General features: G+C 46.6%; 1 pseudogene; it reads right to left on the bottom strand.

Moving 5' to 3' along the window:
- Window positions 1–1,693: 1,693 nt before the first annotated feature.
- On the bottom strand, window positions 1,694–2,370 carry LOC102245378 (annotated as a pseudogene).
- Between the last annotated feature and the right edge of the window lie 5,855 nt (window positions 2,371–8,225).

Genomic DNA, 8,225 nt, shown 5'->3' with positions numbered 1-8,225 from the left:
AATGGCAGATTTAGGGAATTTTTAAAATTAAGGGGTCTATGGAAAAAACACAGAGCTACAGAGTTGCAAAAGGGTACATTTTCATAAGACAAGGGAGCAGGGAGTCAGCAGAAGTTACATTTCCATAAGACAAGGGAACTGGGAGTAGCAAAAGGTCTATATTTACAAGATAGAGAAGGAGGGCCTCACATGTCCCATGTGAGGTTTGACCTTTGAGCTCAGGAGTTGCTATAGTGACCAAATCAGAAGGAAATAGTGACCAATCAGAGGGGATATCAAGGCACAAAAAACAGCAGCCTTTATAAACCGGGGAAAAAGGAACTCGATGGGACTCTTTCCCCCTCCCCACGTGGGAGTCTGTGCTTGTTCTTCAATGAATTTCCACCTTTGCTACACCATCTTCCGTCTGTGGTTTCATTCTTTGCCTCCTACAGACTAAGAATCTGGGGAAGCATCCTGCCCAGGGGAACACAGCGCTTTCCAGTCCAAAATCCCGTATCACTTATGTGTTTGCTATTACTTGTTTTTAAGTTGCTCAAAGTTGAGCAGATGAAAGGTAAACAAATAATGACAAGTAGGAGGAAGCCCTTATTTGTGGGCTGTGGGGGTGGGTCAGGAAGAAACTGCAGACAGGAGGAAGTGTCTGAGCAGAGATTTGAAGGATGAATTTTTCAGGCAGTCTGGGTGGGGAAGCTGATTTCAACCATGGGGAAAAGGATGGCATTTTAAATATCACCATGTGGAGAAAAACAATAGAAAACACAGCACTGCCTTATCTGAAAACTGATCAGTCCCCTAAAACAAGTGATTTTTAAATGTTTGTATTAGCATCAAAGGGATCAATGAGGGGGGAAAGGGGATATATGTAATACTTTCAACAATAAAGACTTTTTAAAAAGAAAAAGAAGCCTGTTTCTAATTTCTTAAGAGGATATGCACTTGCAAGACCCTTTGTGGTAATATAGCTCCATCGAGATGATTTGAGATGACTTATCATTGTTTTCTATTTGTAAATCTGAAAGACATTTAGCTAATAAAACTGTGTTTCACTAAGCATATTTCAGGATTGTTTGTCATATAAACTGAAAATGTAAGTACTTTACTGGGGAAGATAGAAACCTCAGGATACATTAAAATGTAATGGTTGCGGTGTAAATTGACTATTTATGATGATAAACATAATAAACTTCGAGTTTGCCCACCCAAACTCCCTGGCAAATTTAATTCATTCTTTCAAAACTTAGACAGTACTTTCTTCCTTTTCTAATAATTGAAGCATCTTTAGAAATATTATCTTTTGAAAAATGTTTTTATTGATTTTAGAGAGAGAGGAAGGGAGAGGGAGAGAGTGAGAGAGATGTGAGAGAGAAACATTGATTCATTGTCCCCCATATACACCCGACCGGGGATCAAACCTGAAAGCTGGGCGTGTGCTCTCACCCTTAACCAAACCCTCGACCTCTGGGTGCACGGGAGGACACTCAACCAACTGAGCCACACTGGCCAGGCCTCGAAATGTTATCTTTTACCTCCCAATTAGTAAAAGTATGCGAATGAAATACAGTTATTTATTTCAGCTTGAGGAACAGCAACTTCTAGGTGAAAAATGTAAAAACTCTTCCTATTGGCGTCTTCTTCTTGTTGTTTTTTTTTGTAGCATAAACGCATTTATTTACTAACGAAACAGTGGATCTTAATTAAACCAACTCAGAAATAGTTGCATGTATGGTTGTGATAACTGAACACAGTTAATGGGGGGAAAAGCGTGGAGAGATTTGCTCATTGAGCTGAGCTTGTTTATCCTCATGGCTAATTCCCGTCTGGAAGGATGATGAAATTTTTCTTCCGCTTTCTCACCGATCCGAGTACAGCTGACATTGTTCATGACGCATCCCAATCCCGCCACTAGCTTCCCGCCCTCCAGCCGCCCAGATGGTGCGCTCCGTCCCTCCCACTCCTGGTGCTGGGCCAGCGCGCCGCCGTTGACCAAGTTGCAGACGGTCTGAATTTCCCAGGCATCTGCTGTGGTCTCTTCAAACTCCTCTCCCAGGTTGCAGGAGAGCCGGGTGGTCTTCAACGTGCTCTCGGTTTTGACCTTGAGGTGTTTGCTGTCGGAAGCGATGACCAGTCTGGCTTGGCCATGGCGCCCATTTTCCACAGAGCCATTCCCACGCCTAATTCCTTCATGCACTCGCCGAAGCCTTTGCTCTCCAATGAGCCATCTCCCTACCAGCAGCTGGATGCACCATGGTGGGCGCGGAGTCGTGCGGGACCGGAGCAGAGCAGAGTGCTGTGATAGGAGCGTGGCCCTGTTGACGTTTCCTTGACTCTTCCGCAGGGGCCGGGTGCTATTCTGATTTGCCTCATTTCCTGCCCATTCCAATCTCTCCGTTTGGCCCACAAACTCTTCCACTTGTCTCTTCTCTCTGACCAAGTAGGCTTTATTCTAAATCACCTGCTTCCTTGACAATCCTTTGTCTATTCATAAATATGGAGATTCCTTTTTCTCTAATGCTCAGTGCATAGGAATAGTGGGTTGATGGGTGAATTCTCCTCCTGTCAGAGAGCTTTCCCAAATTGTTCTTCTAACTGCTAACACAGTTCCTAATCCAATCACTTCACACAATGCTTGGGGGGGGGGGGGGGGGGGGGAGCGTCATTTGTTTAGAATCACAGACAACCCCAAGGCCACCATATTAAAGCCAGATGCCTTATGGACGTATGCACTCATGCTTGTGAATGATTGGGCTAGGGCAAACAAGTTTTAAGCGGCAAAGAATCTACAAATCTGTGAGGAGGAGGAAGGAGAAGAGGAGGTGGAGGAGGAGGAGGAGAAGGAGGAGGAGGAGAGGAGAAGGAGAAGGAGAAGGAGAAGGAGAAGGAGAAGGAGAAGGAGAAGGAGAAGGAGAAGGAGAAGGAGAAGGAGAAGGAGAAGGAGAAGGAGAAGGAGAAGGAGAAGGAGAAGGAGAAGGAGAAGGAGAAGGAGAAGGAGAAGGAATTTAGAGATCATCTAGTTCAGTCCCTTCATTTTAATAAAAAGGAAACCTAACTAAGGTGAGCTCAGGGAGGATAGAAACCTCCCATACAAAGAAGGGCAAAAGTTCAGTTGATCTTGATTTTCAATTCAAATACAGTGAAAGCTTGGAGGGAGGGAGGGAGGCAGGGAATGGGGAGAGAGAGAGAGGGAGAGAGAAAGGGTGGAGTGGGGAGAGAAACAGATACACAGGGTGAGGGGAGAGAAACACAGAGAGACAGAGAGGGAGAGAGAAGAGGGGAGGGGAGAGAAGAGGGAAGGGGAGAGAAACAGATACACAGGGTGAGGGGAGAGAAACACAGAGAGACAGAGAGGGAGAGAGAAGAGGGGAGGGGAGAGAAGAGGGAAGGGGAGAGAAACAGATACACAGGGTGAGGGGAGAGAAACACAGAGAGACAGAGAGGGAGAGAGAAGAGGGGAGGGGAGAGAAGAGGGAAGGGGAGAGAAACAGATACACAGGGTGAGGGGAGAGAAACACAGAGAGACAGAGAGGGAGAGAGAAGAGGGGAGGGGAGAGAAGAGGGAAGGGGAGAGAAACAGATACACAGGGTGAGGGGAGAGAAACACAGAGAGACAGAGAGGGAGAGAGAAGAGGGGAGGGGAGAGAAGAGGGAAGGGGAGAGAAACAGATACACAGGGTGAGGGGAGAGAAACACAGAGAGACAGAGAGGGAGAGAGAAGAGGGGAGGGGAGAGAAGAGGGAAGGGGAGAGAAACAGATACACAGGGTGAGGGGAGAGAAACACAGAGAGACAGAGAGGGAGAGAGAAGAGGGGAGGGGAGAGAAGAGGGAAGGGGAGAGAAACAGATACACAGGGTGAGGGGAGAGAAACACAGAGAGACAGAGAGGGAGAGAGAAGAGGGGAGGGGAGAGAAGAGGGAAGGGGAGAGAAACAGATACACAGGGTGAGGGGAGAGAAACACAGAGAGACAGAGAGGGAGAGAGAAGAGGGGAGGGGAGAGAAGAGGGAAGGGGAGAGAAACAGATACACAGGGTGAGGGGAGAGAAACACAGAGAGACAGAGAGGGAGAGAGAAGAGGGGAGGGGAGAGAAGAGGGAAGGGGAGAGAAACAGATACACAGGGTGAGGGGAGAGAAACACAGAGAGACAGAGAGGGAGAGAGAAGAGGGGAGGGGAGAGAAGAGGGAAGGGGAGAGAAACAGATACACAGGGTGAGGGGAGAGAAACACAGAGAGACAGAGAGGGAGAGAGAAGAGGGGAGGGGAGAGAAGAGGGAAGGGGAGAGAAACAGATACACAGGGTGAGGGGAGAGAAACACAGAGAGACAGAGAGGGAGAGAGAAGAGGGGAGGGGAGAGAAGAGGGAAGGGGAGAGAAACAGATACACAGGGTGAGGGGAGAGAAACACAGAGAGACAGAGAGGGAGAGAGAAGAGGGGAGGGGAGAGAAGAGGGAAGGGGAGAGAAACAGATACACAGGGTGAGGGGAGAGAAACACAGAGAGACAGAGAGGGAGAGAGAAGAGGGGAGGGGAGAGAAGAGGGAAGGGGAGAGAAACAGATACACAGGGTGAGGGGAGAGAAACACAGAGAGACAGAGAGGGAGAGCATACAAAGAAGGGCAAAAGTTCAGTTGATCTTGATTTTCAATTCAAATACAGTGAAAGCTTGGAGGGAGGGAGGGAGGCAGGGAATGGGGAGAGAGAGAGAGAGAGAGAGAGAGAGAGAGAGAGAGAGAGGAGAGGAGAGAAACTAAGCCCAGAATTCCCCAGCAAACAAGGGAAGCCAGACACGAAGGCAGAACCACAGGCTCCAAGCTGTGCCATGCCCAGGGAGAGAGAGAGAGAGAGAGAGAGAGAGAGAGAAACTAAGCCCAGAATTCCCCAGCAAACAAGGGAAGCCAGACACGAAGGCAGAACCACAGGCTCCAAGCTGTGCCACCATGCCCAGGGCTCCTAGCGCAAATCTGTTGAAATCAAGTGGCTTTGGCCTTTTATAAAATGTAGTTTTTTTTTGAGTCTTTTCAAAAACTGGCCTGGAAAACACTATCATGTCTAGTGTGTAACAGTGACATGGGAAAGTTGGACTGGAATGTGCGGTGTTCCCCTGGGCAGGACGATTTCCCGGGCTCTTTGTCCGGTGGAGTTGAAGAATGAAACCATGGACGGAAGGTGGTATAGCAAAGGTGGAAATTTATTGAGAGATAAGCACAGACTCCCACGTGGGGAGGGGAAGAGTCCCACTGAGTCCCTGTTTCCATGGTTCATAAAGGCTGCAGATCTTTGTGCCTTGGTATCGCCTCTGATTGGCCACTATTCCCTTAGATTGGTTACTATAGTAACTTCTGCCACTCCCAGCTCCCTTGTCTTATGGAAACGTATCATTTTGTAGCTCTAGCCCTATTCTTTTTCCATGGACCCCTTAATTTTCTAAAATTTCCTAAACCTGCCTCTTTCACCCCTAAAAACTCCTTTCAACAGCATCTCTCATTTTGGTCTGATTCTTTCCACTGGAGTGCAAGGAAATAGAAAAAGGTTGCATTTTCAATTGTTTATGATGTCCTGGGCTCTGAGCCCTTTGCAGGTCAGAGAAAAGGGACATACATTGAAATTTGATTCTTAAAAGAAATCCCCTAGTTGTTTAAATTGTGTAATTTAATACTCTGCAGGGGAAGGGTTGGAGGACTCAAAAGAAACGGAGCTTCACCCCTTGGCTAAGGAAAGCCCATTTTGGCCTCTTATTCCCAGTTGATGTCAGGGCTTAGAAAATGAAGTTCTGTATGATAGGGTTTACCAGGCCATACCTCTCTGTTATTTGCTTAAATATTTGTTTTTCCTTCTCAAGTCCTGTTATTCATACCAGAAATTTGAAGCCATTTTTATTTTGTTCTTTCTATAATAACTTTCAAAGGTTTTTGTTTGTTTTCTATCCTTGAAAGACCAAATCAGCACTTCTGAGTGCCACACACTTGTTATGAGGATATTAACTAGGATTTCCTCATGTTCTCCCTCTGGGACTCACAGTAAAATGATAGCCTCATAATGGCTCTTCATTCACGCCCAGAGCATTTCTTCCCCTCGCCCCCTCTGACGTGTGAAAGTTGTATTTGTTTCCTTCCTCTGTTGCCTCTCCTAAAACATCAGGCTTTCTTCTGCGTGGCTATAGGACACGGAAATAGACTGGCTCTCCTCCATGGCAATTTCCCTTCGGTTCCCTTCCTGGTATCTGAGCAGCACTGAGGGACTTGGGTCACTTCTTCAGAATCCATAGTATGATACTTTACAGGAGGATGCAGAGAAATGAGTCTCAGACCTAATTCTATGGAACAGTTGCAGTAGGAATAGAAATGTAGAAGTTAGAGTCCAGGGGAGAAATTCAATTTTAAGTTTAGTCAGTTGCCTGCTGCTGGGATAAACAAGGCATGCATCTGAACGCAAGTATGCCTTTGTGGAATTGGCCCCAGAAAGGTATCTGAAGTGATTAAAGCAAACTGGGAACTCACAAAATAAGCAGCAATACATTCATTTAGCCACGTTGAAGGAAGTGGGGCCCAGTAAGTCAGGCCTGTTAAACTTACTTTCTGATTTCTCAATGTCCACTAGGTGTCTAATATATATATGAATGGACACAAATATATACACATAACTGCTCCCAAGTAATCACTATGGTATGGTCAGTGTGTAATTTGCTGCCTTTATCCAGAAAGAAGCTTTGAGAATGAGAGTGTTAGCTATTTTATATTCTAAGTCACTGGGGAGGGCTGATCCTTCATCCTATATAATAAAAGCCTAATAAGCAAATTGACTGAACGGCGGAACAGAATGGACACAAATATATACACATAACTGCTCCCAAGTAATCACTATGGTATGGTCAGTGTGTAATTTGCTGCCTTTATCCAGAAAGAAGCTTTGAGAATGAGAGTGTTAGCTATTTTATATTCTAAGTCACTGGGGAGGGCTGATCCTTCATCCTATATAATAAAAGCCTAATAAGCAAATTGACTGAATGTCGGAACAGCCAGTGGCTATGATGCCCATTGACCACCAGGAGGCAGATGCTCAACACAGGAGCTGCCCCCAGCCGCAGGCCCCAGGCCAGCCAAGTTGGGTGCCAGTGGGGGGTCCTCCCCCACCCCCCCTGATCGCCCTGCTGGTCACCCCACAGATTGACCCTGATTGCCGGCCAGGCCTAGGGACCCTACCTGTGCAGGAATTTCATGTACCGGGCCTCTAGTTCCTTTATAACAAGCTACTCAGCAGGAGTTTGGAGGCAGAAAATATAGAAATCATAGAAATCATATATCCTCAATACATACCTAACCCTCATTTGGAGTTGTTCTTTTATAGAAATTATGGAACCTGGAACTTAAAGGCAAGATTTTTAAAATAACTTGTTCTCAGAAACAATCATAAAAATTGGCCTCATTGATTGTTGAATAAGTAACTGGTAACTTCGACTCCTTATGTTCTGGCCTTTTGTGTCGGTGAAAGCCTAAAACTGTGGATAAAAATGGACCTGCAGTACAGGGTGGACTTGCTGGTGGAGAAGATGGTCACAGGTGTGACAGCGCTTCTTCCAAGTCAGTTCATCTCGGGCTTGTTCCCATGACTGAGGTACCAGCATCTCTCACTGCGGCAGGACCCAAAGACAGTGGTCGCAAAGCTTCTTTGGGGGTAATGGAGATGCACTGAATCATGATCAAAGTGAGCGTCTTGGTGTGAGATTGTTTTTTAAGCTTCCTAAATAGAATGAGCCTGACCTACGAGAATATGGTACACACGATAGAACTGAAAGGAAGAGCGGAGCAATAGGGGAGGAGGAGAGTTTCCATCGGAAATGACTGGAGTGCTGCCGAGGGCCTGATGGTCCCTGAGGTCGCTGCAGTGGGGGTGAGGAGGCACCACGGTGACTACTTGACCTAGCAATAGTGTCCGTCTTTTTTTTCTTCTTTCTCTGAATCGTAGTCTACATGGAAATTGATCAGACACATATGGAGAGCACCCTGGGGTTGAAGGGTTAGTATTTTGGTACCTTTGTAGCACATGTGTGGCCGCACACAGGATGGGAACCTGTGCTTTCAGGACAGGCATCGCAGTCTCACAGTCTGACAGTCTTAGTTTGACAGCTGGTCCTTGGCTTCTCGGGTGCGGCTGTTGCATATTATGTTGACACCTACTGCTGGGCCAGCTGGGAACTGGGAGGGCATTGGTGTGGACTTACTCAGCTGGGA

This window comes from Myotis brandtii, unplaced genomic scaffold, assembly GCF_000412655.1.
Source record: "Myotis brandtii unplaced genomic scaffold, ASM41265v1 scaffold1479, whole genome shotgun sequence".
In the NCBI taxonomy this organism is placed as follows: Eukaryota; Metazoa; Chordata; class Mammalia; order Chiroptera; family Vespertilionidae; genus Myotis; species Myotis brandtii.
Note: the sequence above shows the minus strand (reverse complement) of the source record. Positions and strands in the feature narration are given on the sequence as shown.